Source organism: Capsicum annuum, chromosome 11 (assembly GCF_002878395.1).
Source record: "Capsicum annuum cultivar UCD-10X-F1 chromosome 11, UCD10Xv1.1, whole genome shotgun sequence".
NCBI classification, from domain to species: Eukaryota; Viridiplantae; Streptophyta; class Magnoliopsida; order Solanales; family Solanaceae; genus Capsicum; species Capsicum annuum.
The window spans coordinates 212495839-212513399 of NC_061121.1; positions in this window are offsets into that span (position 1 = coordinate 212495839).

Below are 17561 nucleotides of genomic sequence, written 5' to 3' on the forward strand. Positions count from 1 at the left end.
TGGGGTTATGAAAGCTTCAAAATGACTGTCAAATATTTGTTGACTCTGTTAACGCCAAAGACAATCAACTTATATGGCTTTCCATGGGCTTTCATGGTAAATATTTCTTTTATCACGACATGATTTATTTTTTTATTCAATAATAATTTTGATTTATTGGCGTTATTTATAGGCTTGGGCATTTGAAGTCATTCTTTATTTGAGACAACAAGTGAACTACCAGGAAGAAGTTTTCTATCCAAGAATCCTGAGATGGTTGTCGGCCACAACTAATAAAAATGCAAAACTTATTGGTCTCTTCAACCCCCGGAAGGAAGTAGTAAGTCTAATTCTAATTAAATTTTGGTTTTAATTAATGATTTTCTTAATTATTTCATCATCATTCTAATATATGTGCTAATTTATTTTAGATTATCCATCTGTGGCTTGTTTCTATTGTTCATCCGTGGTTTGTTCTGATCAATTGAGAGTTGAAGATGTCATTTTTTCTTACTTTATGGTCTGAGCAAACTTTATCAGACCCAAAAGTCATTGTTAAAATAAAGAAAGAATTGTTTAGAGCAACAACCATCATAAGAAAAATAATTTTGAAGGGCAAGCTTGTTGTTGTTGATGATGGTAGTGTAGTGATGCTGTTATTGGGACTAATGATGCTCCTCTTACAGTTTTTGAAATAAAAAAATATTATGATTATGATCATACATGTTATATAGATTTTTTCACTTCTAGTGAATGTTCGGCATGAAAATTGCAAGACTGCAAGGCAAAATATGATGGAGTAATTAATGCTACTAATGCATTAATCGCTTCTGTAAAGAAAATGACATCTAAGAAGGGTGTCGTTCCATCAAAGAGGATTTCATATCCATACACTCCACTAGAGATCAAGGTAGCTAAGAGGAGAAGGAAAGAAATTTCTAAGGCATCATCAAGCATCGAGAAAAGCAAAATTGCAACTGCTTTGTCTTTGTATTGCACTTTTGGTCAATGTACAAGGGCCACAACAGAGCAGCATAAGCTGAAGGTGAATGTATATCATCTGTTCCAACAAACAAACAGACGCATATCTATCTCAATAGATGATACATCTGCTAAAAATTATAAAATAGATATATACATCTGTTGCAAGTATCATCTAACCTTTTGCATCAGATGTGTTATCTGTTGTAACATATGTCCGTCTATTTCAGCAAATCAAATAGGTCTTTGTACTATTTTAATTTGTACCAACAGATGAGTCATATGTTACGACAGATGGGTCATCTGTTCAAAATTATCATACAACTCTATTTTACCTGTTCAAATTTGTCCCATCAGATAATTCATCTGATGCAACAGATAGATAATCTGTTGTATATTTTTGTGATTAACATTGACAATTCTGACTTTCCAGGTGGATGTCATAGTAGAAACTACTACTGAACAACATAATATCACAGTTGATAATCCATCAATTGCTTTCATGGAAGAAGAAAAAAAGGAGTCTGTCAGTTTGAAAGAATGAAAGAATTACCCATTTGAAGGGTTCAACATCTCGGATGAGGCTCCAAAAAACTAACAAAGTTGATCAATGACTATTCAGAATGGATTGCCCATGGGCTGTTAAAGCATCATGCCGGCAGGTACTTAAAACATTTTTAAAGATATTAATTTATACAATTCTTGTTGTAAAAATATGACATTAACACATATAAATCATGTAGACAACAAAATGATGAACACTACAAAGTGAACCAATTAAGTTTTAGTTTTGATATGTTTGACTTTGTTGTTGCACATTTCGGAATAAAGGATTGGTTCTATTTGATGCCACAACCCCAAACTTGCTGGAATAATAAGGTTTAAATGCCATACATATTACTATTAATTAATACTTTATTTAATTGCATCTGTGAATTAACTTTAGTGTCAGGTAATTTGAAATGCTTGATAAGACGTGCAACACATCGATGTCATTTTTTACTACCTCCAAAAGAAGGCCAAGTTGCAAACACAAGAATAATATAGATACACGATAAGCAATTATTTGTACAAAGTTTACATCAATAATATCTACGATAGATTTTGTCAACAACAACCAAAACTTTTTCAAAATGAGGAATGCTTAATCAATATCATCAAAGGTTTTGGCATTTTAGCTGGCTTACCTTGGCATTTGGTCGATGAAGTGTACATCCCAATCAATTATGGTGATGAATTCCATTGGGTATTGGCTATCGGCGTTCTAAATGAGAGGCACATCCCAGTTTATGACTCGATGTCTCGGAGGAGATGTTTTGGTCCATCGTCTACGATACAAAAGGTGGTAAAAATATTGCCTACTTACCTTGATATAAGTGTCTTTTTAGACCAAAAGGTTCGTACTGATTAGTCTACGATTGAAGCATATCAGGATAAAATGAGTAATCCATTTAATTAGAATATGTTGAAGGAATTTCTCCATAACTCATTGGTAGCCTGTAAGTATCATGATTTAGTTTCATTTCATAAATTTTACAACACTTACATTAATTGTAAGATAAAACTAATTCATTTTTTTTTTAAAATGCAGGAATTGCGGTCTTTTTATTATCATTTATGCCGAGTATTTGAGTGATGTATTACAAGTACCAAATGATGGACTTGATGCCGGATTACTTTGCAAAAGATATACTGCTCTTTTATGGAAATATGGAGAAGTAAAAGCGCAGAAACCATACGCAAGCAATATTAAGGTCCACGACGACCAAAGCTGAATTTCATAGCACTAGATGAAGAAAAAAATATCTATATTGAGTAGATCTTTATATCTTGAGTCTGTCAAAGTAATAACCTTTCCTTGGAAATTATTGACACTAAAGGTTAAATTGTTGATTTGTTTGTAGAGTAGATCATTTTTACGCATAATAATTTTTTTACATTTTATTTATTTGTTGAGTTATTTCATGTCATTTCTGAAGGCTTCGATTTATTTTATGTGTTCTATGAATATAATTTAATCCTTAGTTTTGAACTTATTAATTGAAATAGAATACTTGATTCAAATATCGCAACAGATAATACATCTGTTACAACAGACGACATATCTATTGAAAATTATTAAGCAAATTTAGACATATGTTGCAATATGTAAGTCATCTGTTGGAAATTATCAAACAGATCTTTCTACTATTTTGATTTGTTCCAACAGATTACCTATCAGTTGCAATAGATAGACTATATGTTGTAATAGATTGTATATCTATTGCGACATATAGACTAAGAAACATCTGCATAATGCAGCAGATGACCAACCCACTCAACAGATAATCAATCTATCACAATAGATATACTATCTATTACACTATATAGACAATCTGTTGCATAATAAAAAATTTAACTTTCGTCAAACATAAAAAATTTCCACTACATGTAAAGTGAAGTCGCTTGAAATATAAAATTGTTATGGTGTTTGTATTTGTACATATTCTTTATACACAGGCTCTAAGCATCTAGTTAGTACTCCATAAGCCCAAACCTTTTGCATATTTTTCATAATGGCATCACACAGACTAGCTATTTTTGTGCCCATCAGCAAACATTCGGTGTATGCAAGCACGTATTAGCCCGCAAGCGGCACCAGTTTTATTTTTTTAAAGGTCCATGTCCTTGTTTAGACCTTCAAAATCCTATCATTTCTTCTTCAACATTTCCATTGGCAAATGATCCATCAGTTTTCTCTGCCTCAAAAAGCTGGGAAGCAACTCCAACAGTGGCTGCATGTGGGTAAAAAAATCATAGTCGTCGAAGACAAGTAGCTACAGTCATAAACTTAATCTTTCCCCCTCGAGAAAATTTATAACTTTCACGTTCATGACTGCAAGAATTCTCTTTGCCTTGGTCTATCTATTGTCGTGTAGATATAACCTTTTTTATCTAACATAGTTAATCATATCTTCATCCCATTCGTACATAGAAACTAACCAATCAAATCCTGGGCAACTAGGAGTTTTAGCTAGCCTAGTGAGCTCATTGTACCTATTCTTGAAATTGTTGTAGAAGTTGAGGTCCATTATCTATCGGCAGCATCATAAGTATCTGGGTATGCTAACTACGGGCCCCTCATAAGGCAGATAATTTTATCAACATACTATGATATAAAAAGATAATTTTTAAATAGGTTAATAATTGTAAAGAAGAAAAACATAGTGGAAAGATACAATGGTGTAACGACCCGAGACTACCCCCTAGTCGTCACACGGTTCTTGTGATCCTGAAGGACCACAAGCTAACCTATGAATGATATCTGCTTTGAGCACTGAACAGTAATACTGAAATAAATGCAGAATAATGGGATGAAATGCCATAAGATTCAAACATCTAAAATACTGATAAAATATAACTCTATAAAACTGAATACTGTCTGAAAAGTCTAGTTTGAAAAGCCTCTAACTTAGTCTGTCTGAAAGTGGAGTTGATGGGACAATCCCCCAACTAACTCCATCTACTAAAATACTTCTAAGCTGAAGTACTGAAATGAAAGTGTATCCTTGATAGATGAGGACTCACTGCTAAATCTGATACTGTTAGCTGAATTTAGCTAAGCGCAGTCAGGAGCCTGAGCGTTCGAACCTATAATATGAAATATCATAGCATAAAAAATGGGTATGCAGTCAGTATGTGGGAATATATTGGTATGCTAAATAAGTTAAGGATGAATGCATGGGTTCATAAGCATGAACAATAACTAACTGAGTGATATGCAAGAGTTGGATTAGCATACATGGAGGATCTGTAACTACTGAACATATTATGCATACTGGGACTGAGTATACTGGAATTGAATATGAAAATTGATAATTGAATATGCTAATAATCTGGGATCACTGATAATCTAAATTACTATTAACTGAGTGACTATATCTGACAGTCCTGATTCTATAGAACTGAACTGGGTTCTATTTTAAAGACTGAGACTGAGACTGAAACTAAAACTGTGGGAGGTAATTATCTAACTGACATGACCCAAATAAAATAAGATAACTGAGCTGGGGTCCAATCTGTAACCCCAATTGGAAGGGTGTCAGTACCGTGCCATGGGTAAAAACAAGCTGAAAAGTAATTCTCTACCGGTAAGTTCCCTAAATGAGAATGGTGGTACCCTCTACTGGCAGGTAGAGCCCCTCATAAACCCTCAACTGGCAAGTTTGATGTCTCAACCTTTGCTGGCTACATAGTTCAGGAATGCAAGGATTGCTTCTAAGGATCACACCCTCTGCTGGCAGGTGAGCTCCCATTCTTGGGTTCACTCGGTGCTGAATCCTACACCCAACTAAAAGACACTAAACTGTTATACTGGAATGAATTCATTGAGATTACTGAGTCTTTCATAAGTTCTGTAAATGACTGAATTCTACTGAGTTTTGTATTGGATTGAGAGTACTGATGATCGTGACATGAATGATAATATTCTATAACTGGCATTGGCTCTAGGTAAATAGCTAAATTGTCGGGTATTAAATACCCCCAGGACTCGATAGCATAAGAAGTAAAGAAAAACATAGTCTTAATAACATAACAATGTCCAGTTGGTCATAATTCATTCATAGGGACATTCCATCAAACAGTTATAATGCATTAACTTATACATGAATGAGGAATACATCTTAGCATGCTATATGACATTATTTCATTCTCATAGACAATTTATCAAACACATAAGAAGAATACTTGGTTCATTAAATCATAAACACTTAGGGTTAACATGGTTGCAATAATCCACTTGTAAATTGAAGGGTTTATCATGAATATCATGTAATTCAACACATACTAGAATCAATTCTTAGAACTTATAATCTAGATCATGGATTAAAACTTAAACAACACCATCAACATGAATTTAATCTAATTCAAATATAGAAATCATAAATCATAAATCTTTGTACTATGAAAAAGGATTCTAGGATTTCATGGGTGAAAGGGACCCATGAATTAGCATCTAACATACCTTAATTTGATGAGTTCGTGAAGAAATTATTTCGATTGACCTTGATTCTTAAGAGCTAGGTTTTGTTTTCTTGAGAGGGAACTACCTTTTGATTTTGGAGAAAAGTGAATAATGAAGGGTTTTGCATATTTTTTTAAGGCTTAAATCCCACATCTGGGTGGAATAAAATCATGGGCAAAAACTGTTTTAACCCTGGGTGCAACTTCAATTTTTCATGAAATTTTCTCAATTTGGACCCTTGTTCGCGCCAGGCCATTAGTAAATGCAAACTGGGAAATTACATGGTGGCATGATGCGGTGGTATCGCGTTACCACTTTGGTTGCGAACTGAAAGTGTACTGTGATGCGGTGGGATCGTGCTGTCACACTAAAAATTGACAATAATGAATTGGGTCTATGGCACGATGTGCCAACATCGTGGAGCAACACCGAAACTGACAATTGCTATTTTGACACACTCCGCAAAGTGCTACTGACCTAAATGATGATGTTTAATGAGTGAAACTTAAATTTTCCATAACTTCTTACCCGATAGTCGGATTTAGGCAAATTTTATATCGATGGAAAACTTATTCAATTTCCTAGGCAATGGCAGGCTCTAATCTAAAAATTATTGAGTATTCCTAAATTTTTTATTTAGGATAATTGATGTACTGAGGGTTAATCTAAGATAGGGAAATAAATGGAATTACAATATCTCCTCTATGGGAATATCCATCCTTAAATGTGGCTAGTTAAGCTCAGGGAGTACGGACAGACTGAGTTTACGTACTGAACTAGTCATGCACTACTGAAGCATGATTACATGATTGGTCTGATACACTGAACTTACATTTTGAACATGTATAACTGATGCATGAATACATATCTGAATGCATTAATGGATGCGTGACTGAATATGCATGAACAGGAATATGAGGGAATGACTGAGTCTTAATCATGATACATGAACTGAATTGATTTCTTGGATACGTGTCATGACATGGGTATGGTAATACGGTTGAGGTTGGAACTAGAGGGTAAACTATGAGGAACCATTACTTCAACCGGATTCTCTACATAAAAAGAAAATTGAAGGTTTAGATCGTGATAGGTTGGGGGTTATAGTGCATCTCCCCTTTGGGACACTATGTCCCTCGAGAATGCTGACTTGGCTGAGATACTAAGGAAAAGCATGAGATGATGCACAGGGCACCTACGAACTAAATCATGACTGAATATGTGGGATTTGAAACTAAGGCATAAATATGTAAATGGGATATCTATAACATACCACTGACCACATCAGGAGAATTTTCCTGATCTTGTCTATACTGAAGTGCGTAAAACCTATTTAGGCACTGCCCACTTGCGGTACTTGAAGCAGTACCCTATTGATTCGGGTGACCTAACTGAGCTGAAGAATGACTATACTAATCCTGAGAACCTGATTGAGGACGATCTCTGACTCTGTGGCCTGGCTTGCCACATCAGAAACAAATATCACTACCAGCTCTGCACACACCCTTATGATTCTTACCACACTCTTCACAAAATGGATTAGTACAACCATTGCTTATGCTATCCTGGGTCATTAGTACACGGGTTGAAGGCGGAGCTAGGACTGAAGACTTTGGAAGAAACTGGGAACGATTATCATCTTCTGACTTAGGCTGACTGAAATTAAAGCTACCTATTTTATCCCTCTTACTCTCTCTCTCTGTAAGCCTAGATATGTCTATCTCTTTAATTAATATTGTTGTTCTGCACTCTTTAACCATACTATTTGACACCCCAGATACAAACTTGCTTATTGTGGACCTATTTTCTACCACTACATATGAAGCATACCTGGATAATCGAGAAAACTTGAGGGAATACTCTTTTACGCTCATACTACCTTGCCTGAGATTAATGAACTCTAACACTTTGGCTTCTCTCAGCTCTAAGGGAAAGAATCTATCTAGAAAGTCAGTACCAAACTCTTCCCACTCTATGGGCTCTGCATCTACACCCCTGTCTACCTTTCACTACTTAAACCATGTATGGGCTATATCTTGTAGCTGATAGGTGGCTAACTCTACACTCTCACTAGAAGTTACTCCTATGATGTTTGCGACTTTTTAAACCTGATCGAGAAACTCCTGTGGATCCTCTTCTAACTTAGATCATATAAAGAAAGGAGGATTCATTCAGGTGATGTCCCAAATTCTGGTTGCAGCAGTATTGGCCACTGGGTTGGCTGGAACAGCAGATGGCTGTTCAGTTTGAGCGGCGACCAAATTGGCTAGAGTAGTGAATGCAACTCTGAATTCTGCATGAGAGACATTTTCGTCTAGGGGATCTGCCTGAATGGGATAAGGAGCTGACTGGTTTTTAGTTTTTCTTTTGTTAGTCCTTTTGGGAGGAATGTTCTGTAAATAAAAGGAAGAAGCCAATTAGACCTAGAGATTAACTTGAGCTCATGCTCACTCGCATGACATAAATACTGAAAGAAGGGAAACATTTCCTAAAATATCTCATAGCCTCCTATCCATAAGTGTGGCGCGCTATACACCCATGCATAAGACTCTATGCGATGTGGATTTTTAGACTCCCTAGGACTCTATTGAACCTTAGGCTCTGATACCAAGGTTGTAATGATCCGAGACTACCCCCTAGTTATCACACTGTGCTTGCGACCCCGAAGGACCACAAACTAACCCATGAATGATATCTGCTATGAGTATTGAACAATAATATTGAAATAAATATGGAATAATGGGCTGAAATACCATAAGGTTCAAATATCTAAAATACTGATAAATTATAACATCTGTAAAATTGAATACTGTATGAAAAGTTTAATTTTAAAAGCCTCTAACCGAGTCTGTCTGAAAGTGGAGTTGATGGGATAATCCCCCAACTAACTCCATCTACTAAAATACTGCTAAGCTAAAGTATTGACATGAAAGAGTATCCTTGATAGATGAGGACTCACTACTAAATCTGCTACTGCTGGCTGAATCTGGTTAAGCACAGTCAGGAACCTGAGCGTCTGAACCTATGATATAAAATATCATAGCACAAGAGATAGGTATACAGTTAGGACATGGGAATGTACTAGTATGCTAAATAAGGTAAGACTGAATGTATGGGTTCATATGCATGAACAATAACTAAATGAATAATATAAAAGAGCTGGATTAGTATACATGGAGGATCTGTAACTACTAAACATATTGTGCATACTGGGACTGAGTATATAGGAACTGAATCTGATAATTGGTAACTGAATATACTGATAATCTGAATTACTATTAACTGAGTGACTGTATCTGACAGTCTTAATTCTGTAGAACTGAACTGAGTTCTATTCTAGAGACTGAGACTGAAACTAAAAATGTGGGAGGTAATCATCTAACCGACATGCCCCAAATAAGATAAGTTAACTAAGTTGGGGTCCAATCTATAACCCCAATTGTAAGGGTGTCAGTATCATGCCACGAGTAAACACAAGATAAAGAGTAACTCTCTATTGGTAGGTTCCCTTAACGATAACGATGGTACCCTCTACTGGCAGGTAGAGCACCTCATTAACCCTTAACTGGTAGGTTTGAGGTCTCAACCTACACTGGCTACGTAGTTCTGGAATGCAAGGATTTATTCTAAAGATCACACCCTCTGTTGGCAAGTGAACTCCCATCTTTGGGTTCACTCGGTGCTGAATCCTAATCCCAACTAGAAGACACTAGACTGTTATACTGGACTGAACTGGACTTAATTCACTGAGATTACTAAGTTTTTCCTAAGTTCTATAACTGACTAAATTCTACTGAGTTCTATAATGGAGTAAGAGTACTACTGATCGTGACATGACTGATAATATTTTATAACTGACACTGGCTCTAGGTAAACAACTAAATTATCGGGTATTAAATACCCCCAAAACTCGATAGAATGATAAGTAAAGAAGAGCATAATCTTAAAAAACATAACAATGTCCACTTAGTCATAATTCATTCATAGAGACATTTCATCAAACACTTATAATGCATTAACTTGTACATAAATAGGGAATACATGTTAGTATGGTATATTGCATTATTTCATTCTCATAGATAATTTATCAAATACATAAGAAACATACTTGATTCATTAATTCATAAACACTTAGGGTGAACATGGTTGCAACAATCAACTTGCAGATTGAAGGGTTTATCATTAATATCATATAATTCAATACATACTAGAATCAATTCTTGGAACTTGTAATCTAGATTATTAGTTAAAACCCAAACAACACCATGAACATGAATTCAGTCTAATTCAAACTTGAAAATCATAAATCATAAATCTTTGTATTTTGAAAAAGGATTCTTGGACTTCATGGGTGAAAGGGAACCATGAATCAACTTCTAACATACCTTAATTTGATGAGTTTGTAGAGATATTTTTGGGATTGATTCTTTAGAGCTAGAATTTATTTTCTTGAGAGAAAACTACCTTTTGATTTTGGGGAAAAGTGAATAATGAAGGATTTTACACATTTTTAGGGCTTAAATCCCACATCCAGGTGGAATAAAAGCATGGGAATAAACTGTATTAACCTTGGGCACAACTTTAATTTTTCATGAAATTTTTCCGATTTGGACCCCTGGCATGACGTGCCACTATCGCGCCAGGCCACTGAAAGATAAAATCTAGGAAATTATATGGTGTCACAATGCGGTGGTATTGCTTTGCCACTTTGGTTATAAATTGGAATTGCCCTACGATGCGGTGGGAGCATGTTGGCACACAGGAAATAGACAATTGTGAATTGGGTCTATAGAGTGATGCGCCAACATCGTGGAGCAACACTGGAAAGTAGAAATTCCTATTTTGACACACTCCCAACGCGCTACTGACCTGAATGACGATGTTTAATGTCTGAAACTTAAATTCACCATAACTTCTTATCCGGTTGTCGGATCTAGGAGAGTTTTATATCGATGGAAAGCTTATTCAGTTTCCTACACAATGACAGGCTCTAATTTGAAAATTATTGAGTATTTCTAAAAATTTTATTTAGGATAACCCATGTACTGAGGGTTAATCTAGGGTAGGGATATACAGGGTATTACAAATGGATGGTCCATATATTGCAAATGGTTCTATGAATCTGTTCACAGATTACCCAGCTAATGTAACTTATGTAATAATTGTTTAATTTGTTGCAAGATAACCACCATAATTTGCACTAGGATGCCCAGATGTTGTAACAGATTACATATTTGTTACGTAGCTTCTTCTTTATGGAGTAGATTAGAAGGCTAGGTTAGGAAAAGTAATCTTACCTTGTCCACATACCACTTACTCATTTTTCATACTCTTGAAGTCTTTGGTGTCAAACATATGCTTGGTGTATTCTTTTATAGATTTCTTCTTCTTGGCATATATGGTGTTTCGCGGTTCCTTCCTCTCTTCATCGCCAACTGCCGCGTATATGTCCACCTTGTTTAGTGGCCCTTGAACTTGAACAATATTTGGAGAGGGAGGAGTTGTAACTTTTTTTTAGACTGGAGAGTATTTATCTAATTTTTCTTTTTATCTTCCTAACCTCCACTGTAGAAGTGTATGTCTGCCTTCTTGGATGATATGACACCCTTCTTGGATTTTAGTTCCTCGATAGCTTCAGCGATAACCTCTAGCTTTTATAAGGAGTTTATCCTATTTTTGCTTGAATACTTTGTATTTGCAATGAGAATATAAGGGTGAAGAAGGATGAGAGGGACCACTGTAAGGGTGAGAGGGACCTATGTATGGGGTGATTTCAAACATATTTATATTTCTTGAGCATCAATAGGTTCATCATCATAACTGGCAACAGCATCAGGATGGTTGCTACCAATATCAATAACTCCACCAGCAACACCCCCAGAAGAAGCACCCGGATATGTTGCAATAGGTTTGTCATAAAGAGCTTCAACATTAGGCCGACCTTGACTAACTGCTCTTCGTATGGCTGTTGATCCAGCCAATTCTTTATTTATTAAATACATTGTTGGGTCTGTTATTGTATCAACAAGACCTAGAGTAATAAAAAAAGTCATCTCTAACTCCTGTTTAGTAGGCATGATCCAAGGAGACACAACCTATAAAAAAGATAGATACATTTAAATCATATAATAATAATTTACAGTAAGTTGGGTTATATGTTAACAAAGTCAACTTATGAAAAAACTAATCTAGCTATCCCAAAAGTTGATCTGTATGCCACAATAGATTAATAATATATTGCATCAGATTACCTATCTATTGCATAATTTGTAGTTGATGGGTAATCTGTTGAGTTGAGTTTCAAGAACCAGAGCAATAGATAGTTAATCTGTTGCAAAATATGGATCTTTTGTCGTAACAGATTACCCATCTATTGCACGAAATGCAGTAGATGGGTAATCAATTACAACAGATGACTCATCTGTTGCAATAGATGGCACATCTGTTTTATTATCTTTCTTTGAATCAAATTATTTTACTTGAAAAAAGACATATTGCATCATCCAAAGTTTGAAGAGATCAACCTCTTTAATTCTTATGTTGCTCTTTGCAGCCAACCACCTAAGGATCCTTGGATAGGAAACCTCATCTGGGTAATCATTGACCTACTTTCGGAGGGGAGAAATGGCTTCAAATTCACAAGCCTAAAATATTTAAACAAAAAGCAAGCAAATAAAGTCATAATAATTATTCAATATAAAATAATGGAAAAGTAAACAAATAGTTATTAAATTTACCATGAAAGCCCAAGAAAAGCCGTATAATGTGATTGTCTTTGGGGATAGCTTTATCAGTAAATATTTAACAGTCAAGTTGTAGCTATCATATCCCCAGGGATAATCATTGAATTTCTCAAAATCCTCAGCAAGTACCAAAAAATCATCTATTATGACTTTCTTGTCATATCTTGCCAGTATAATGGAATGGGAAAACCAAATTAAGCACAATTGCTCCCTGTACTACTTTGGTATGGTTTTATCCTTGAGGTCTTTTATTAAATTTGCTGCTTTGTATCTACGTCCAGTAATGTCCAACAACCTATCTATTTTTTCCTCGCGTTTGTTGGTTTTGGTGGGTGGCTGCTTGAACAATGCTTTCCCTCTATTTGATGGTAGTGGTTTTTCTGTCCTGATTGCCTTGGAACTTTCATGGGGTGTTTCCTTGATAAGAAGCTTTTCTGGATGATCGTATCTCAAGCTTGTCACTATGGCAAACTCTTTCAAGCCATAATAAACCAGCATGCCACAGTAGTTGATCCAGATTTCATCCATCTTCTCCTCATTCTTCAAATGTTTATCATCCCCTACGTACTTGATTTTGTGTTTGAGAAGACTATATCCCATGATCATTTGAAAATGGGCAGTGTGGTCCTCAGGTATCTCAATAAAGTATCTAAAGCAGCTCTTATTAAAATATTCGTCTATGTTTTCATTATTCATAATATTCCTAAAGTTATCAAAAGGTTTCCCCAACTGACAATTAACTACAAGGTTGCTGGTTAGTTTTGCAGGGTCCTCTATTGGCATCGCAACTTTAACTTGTTAATACTAATAGTTTTGACAGCCTCATGCTGGGATTTCAATCTTAATTCACTCCCCATTAGTGATGCATTATCATCTTGTTTATCTTCTTCTTCCTCTTCATTTTTATTTTCCTCACCAGTTTCTTTATACCCTTTACCTCCTTTTTCATAACTTTCCTCAACTTCATTATTCCCAGAATGAGATTGTTTAGGAAGTTTCTCTAATCTATCTGTACTCTAGCCTTTTTGTTGGGTGGTTAGAAGTTGATCCACTTTCAGTTTCTTTTCTTTTGGGAGACATCTTTAACTACAAACAACAAAAAAACAAAAAATATATTACATTTTATGTCTGCATAATTTTTTAAAAAAAGGTAAGACAAATTTCAATAAATTATTATACGCTACATCACAAATAAATACTCCAACGGATAACCCATCAGTAGGAACAGATGGGGAATCTGTTTGAAGACCTAATTAATATCTCCCAGCAGATGTTCCACCTATTGCAACAGATGGACCACCAAGACCACTACCAAGACCACTACCAATGCCACCAAGACCACCAATACCACCACCAAGACCACTACCACCACCAATGCCAATAATATCAATACCACCACCACCAATGCCACCAATACCCGCATCGAGGCCACTAAGACTGCTAACACCACCACCAATACCACCAATACTAACACCAATACCACGACATCACTAGCAAGGCCACTAATACCAACACCACCTAAAATATCCGCCAACACCACCACAAACTCCATCCAATAATACCATGATAGTCAATAAAAACTGCAATGAAAACTAGAATTTTCTCAGATTCTTGCTGCATTTTTAGCATCAAAACTCAAAATTGTTAACCTATTCTCGAAGATAATACAACTAAAATTTTTCTTTTTCATATTAACAAAAAATCACTAACTTTTAGAACAAAGAACAAATGTAGCATCTTTTCGAACTCTGTTACCTGTGAAGACAGAGAAAATGATGGATACAAGTGAGAATAAAGTGGAAAATGCCAACTATGGGGTTGGAAATGGAAGAAAATCATTCTATTTTAAAGGGTTGAGAAATATTGAGTATTTTTTGTTTGTATTATTGAGAGAGAAAGAAAAAAGTGAGAACTTGAGATTTGAAATGATGAATCATTTTTTGCCCAAATGGATAATTTGTATGGGTTAATTTGTATTTTTGGAAAAGAATGACAAATTTTTAAATTATTAATTTGGTCCAAATTGATCTTAATTATTTTTTTTAAATTTTAAAAGACATGAATCATTTCAATTCAAAGTGATTGATCAATGACTCAGGTCTGGAGGAACGCAATACCAACATCATGCAATTTCAAAGACTCAATTGAAGTTGTAGTTAACCCTATGTACTCATGCTTATTTCTAGATAAATAAGTTTAGGTATTAGCTTAATAATAATTTTATATGAATAGTTTCAAATTAGAGTGATCGACTGATGACTCAGGTCGGGCAGAACGCAATACCAAAATCATGCAATTGCAAAGACTCAATTGAAGTTGTAGTTGACCCGATGTACTCATCCTTAATTCTAGCTAAATAAATTTAGGTATTAGCTTAGAATTAATTTAATATGAATCATTTCAACTTAGAGTGATCCATCGATAAATCAAGTCGAGAGGAATGTAATACGAATATCATGCAATTACAAAAACTCAATTAAAGTTGTAGTTGACCTTATGTACTCATCCCTAGTTATAGCTAAATAAATTTAGGTATTAGCATAACCATAAGTTAATATGAATATTTTCAACTCAGAGTGATTGATCGACGACTCTGGTGGGAAAAATGCAATACCAATATCATGCAATTGCAAAAACTCAATTGAAGTTGTAGTTGAACCTATTACTCATCCCTAGTTCTAGCTAAATCAATTTAGGTATTACCTTAAACTTAAGGTAGTATGAATCATTTTAACTCAGAGTGATCGATCAATGACTCAGGTTAGGAGGAACGCAATACCAACATCATACAATTGCAAAAACTCAATTGAAGTTATAGTTGACCCTATGTAATCATCCCTAGTTCTAGCAAAATAAATTTAGGTATTAGCTTAACAATAAGTTAATATGAATCATTTCAACTTAGAGTGATCAATCGACGTCTCGAGTTGGGAGGAATGCAATACCAATATCTTGCAATTGCAAAGACTCAATTGAAATTATAGTTGACCCTCTGTACTCATACCTAATTCTAGATAAATTAATTTAGTTATTAGCTTAACATTAATTTAATATGAATCATTTCAACTCAAATTGATCGATCAACAACTTAGGTTGGGAGGACCGAAATACTAACATCATGCAATTACAAAGACTCAATTGAAGTTGTTGTTGACCTTATGTACTCATCCCTAGTTCTAGCTAAATAAATTGCAAAGAAATTTGTAGTAGCAGACAACTGAGATATTGGAAATTTTCAAATAAATATTGAGATCTATTGCAACAGATTACCTATCTAATTTTATTACCAAATAGACATTTGCATATGTTGCGACAGATGACTGAGCTGTTGGAAATTTTCAAATAGATATTGATATATGTTGCAAAAGATGACATATCTATTTTAAAATATATTTTTAATTTTAAAGCAATCTTCTGTCCAAAAGAAGAAAGATAAATACTACTAAGACGATAAAAAATATTTCTTGGATAACTCAAAAATCTCCTCCTTGAGTAGTCTTATCTTGTCTTTTCAATGTCACTCTTCATACTCGTGCCCCTCAAGTTATTAATGAATATTTAAACTTATATCTAGAATTATCTCCCTCAGTCTTAAATTTATTTACCTCTCTGATTTTTCTTTCTCTTCTCTTTAGGGTTATCACAACTGTCTCCTTTTTTTCTTTTTTTTATCTCCTCTTTATCATAAGGATCTTTTTGGATCTCAACTGATATATATCTTTTCTTGACTAAAATTATTGTTTTGATCCTCTTGCTTTTGATATTACAGGTATGGTTCACTATTGCTCTTTCATTCTCATCTTCTTTATTGCAAGTTATTTAAATTAGTTATTTACATCTATTTTTTATTTAATTACCCTTTACCCATATCATATTTATTGAAAAAATTTGAAGGAAAGGTTACTTTTAAGTCTTGAATTAACGAACTATTGTTTTTATTAAAATATGCAAAATAGTCATCTGTTGGGAGAAGTTTGAAAGCCTTATTGGCAGTATCATTTTTTTGTATGTATTTTATTTGTTTCTTTGTTGTTGATTTTGTTATTGATGTTGTTGGTGAGATTGGTTTTGTTAAAACTTGTGGTGTAGTTTTATTGATGATGTTGGAACAAATGATGTTGTATTTTTGTTATTGTTGATGTTGTTTCTTTGTTGTTGATACTGCTATTGATGTTGCAACAGACAGAGAAACTGTTGGAACAAATCAAACCACTAGTAAGACTGGTTTGATGTATTCTAACAGTTTACACATCTGTTGTATCAGACTCCACATCTGTTACCATAGGTTCCATATCTATTACAATAGATTTACAGTCCGTTGAACAGATGGGAAGTTGTTGCAATAGATGTGGAGCCTATTACAGAGATAGGTAGTATGTTACAATAGATGGATAATGTTCTTTCTTCTCTTGTTTGACATCAATTGTTTTTCTCTTATTTGTAGATATCAAGAAATAAAAGTTGATCAACTTTTGCCCGATCAACACAAGAGGCTACTACAGTAAAGATAGGTTTGGAGGAATAAGCTGCTTGTAGATGAAGATTATATTATTTGAGAACTAATTGAAGATAAAACATAAGATAGGAGGGAATTCTTAGTAAATATTGTCAATGAAATTGACTTGGAACACACGAAATCTAAATCAAGTAGAAATATGAAAGTGTATCCAAAAATGAAAACCCGTCTGTCATCTCTCTCAAAGAAAAATAGTACAACTAGACACTATTTTAGGCAGCTGTAACTAGGTAGTGTGGTCGGGATGATCACCTATATAGAAAATAATAGAACACCAAGAAAGTAACTTTGCAAGCATCGAGGGTTGAAATGATGTACAATAAGTCAAGAAAATTTT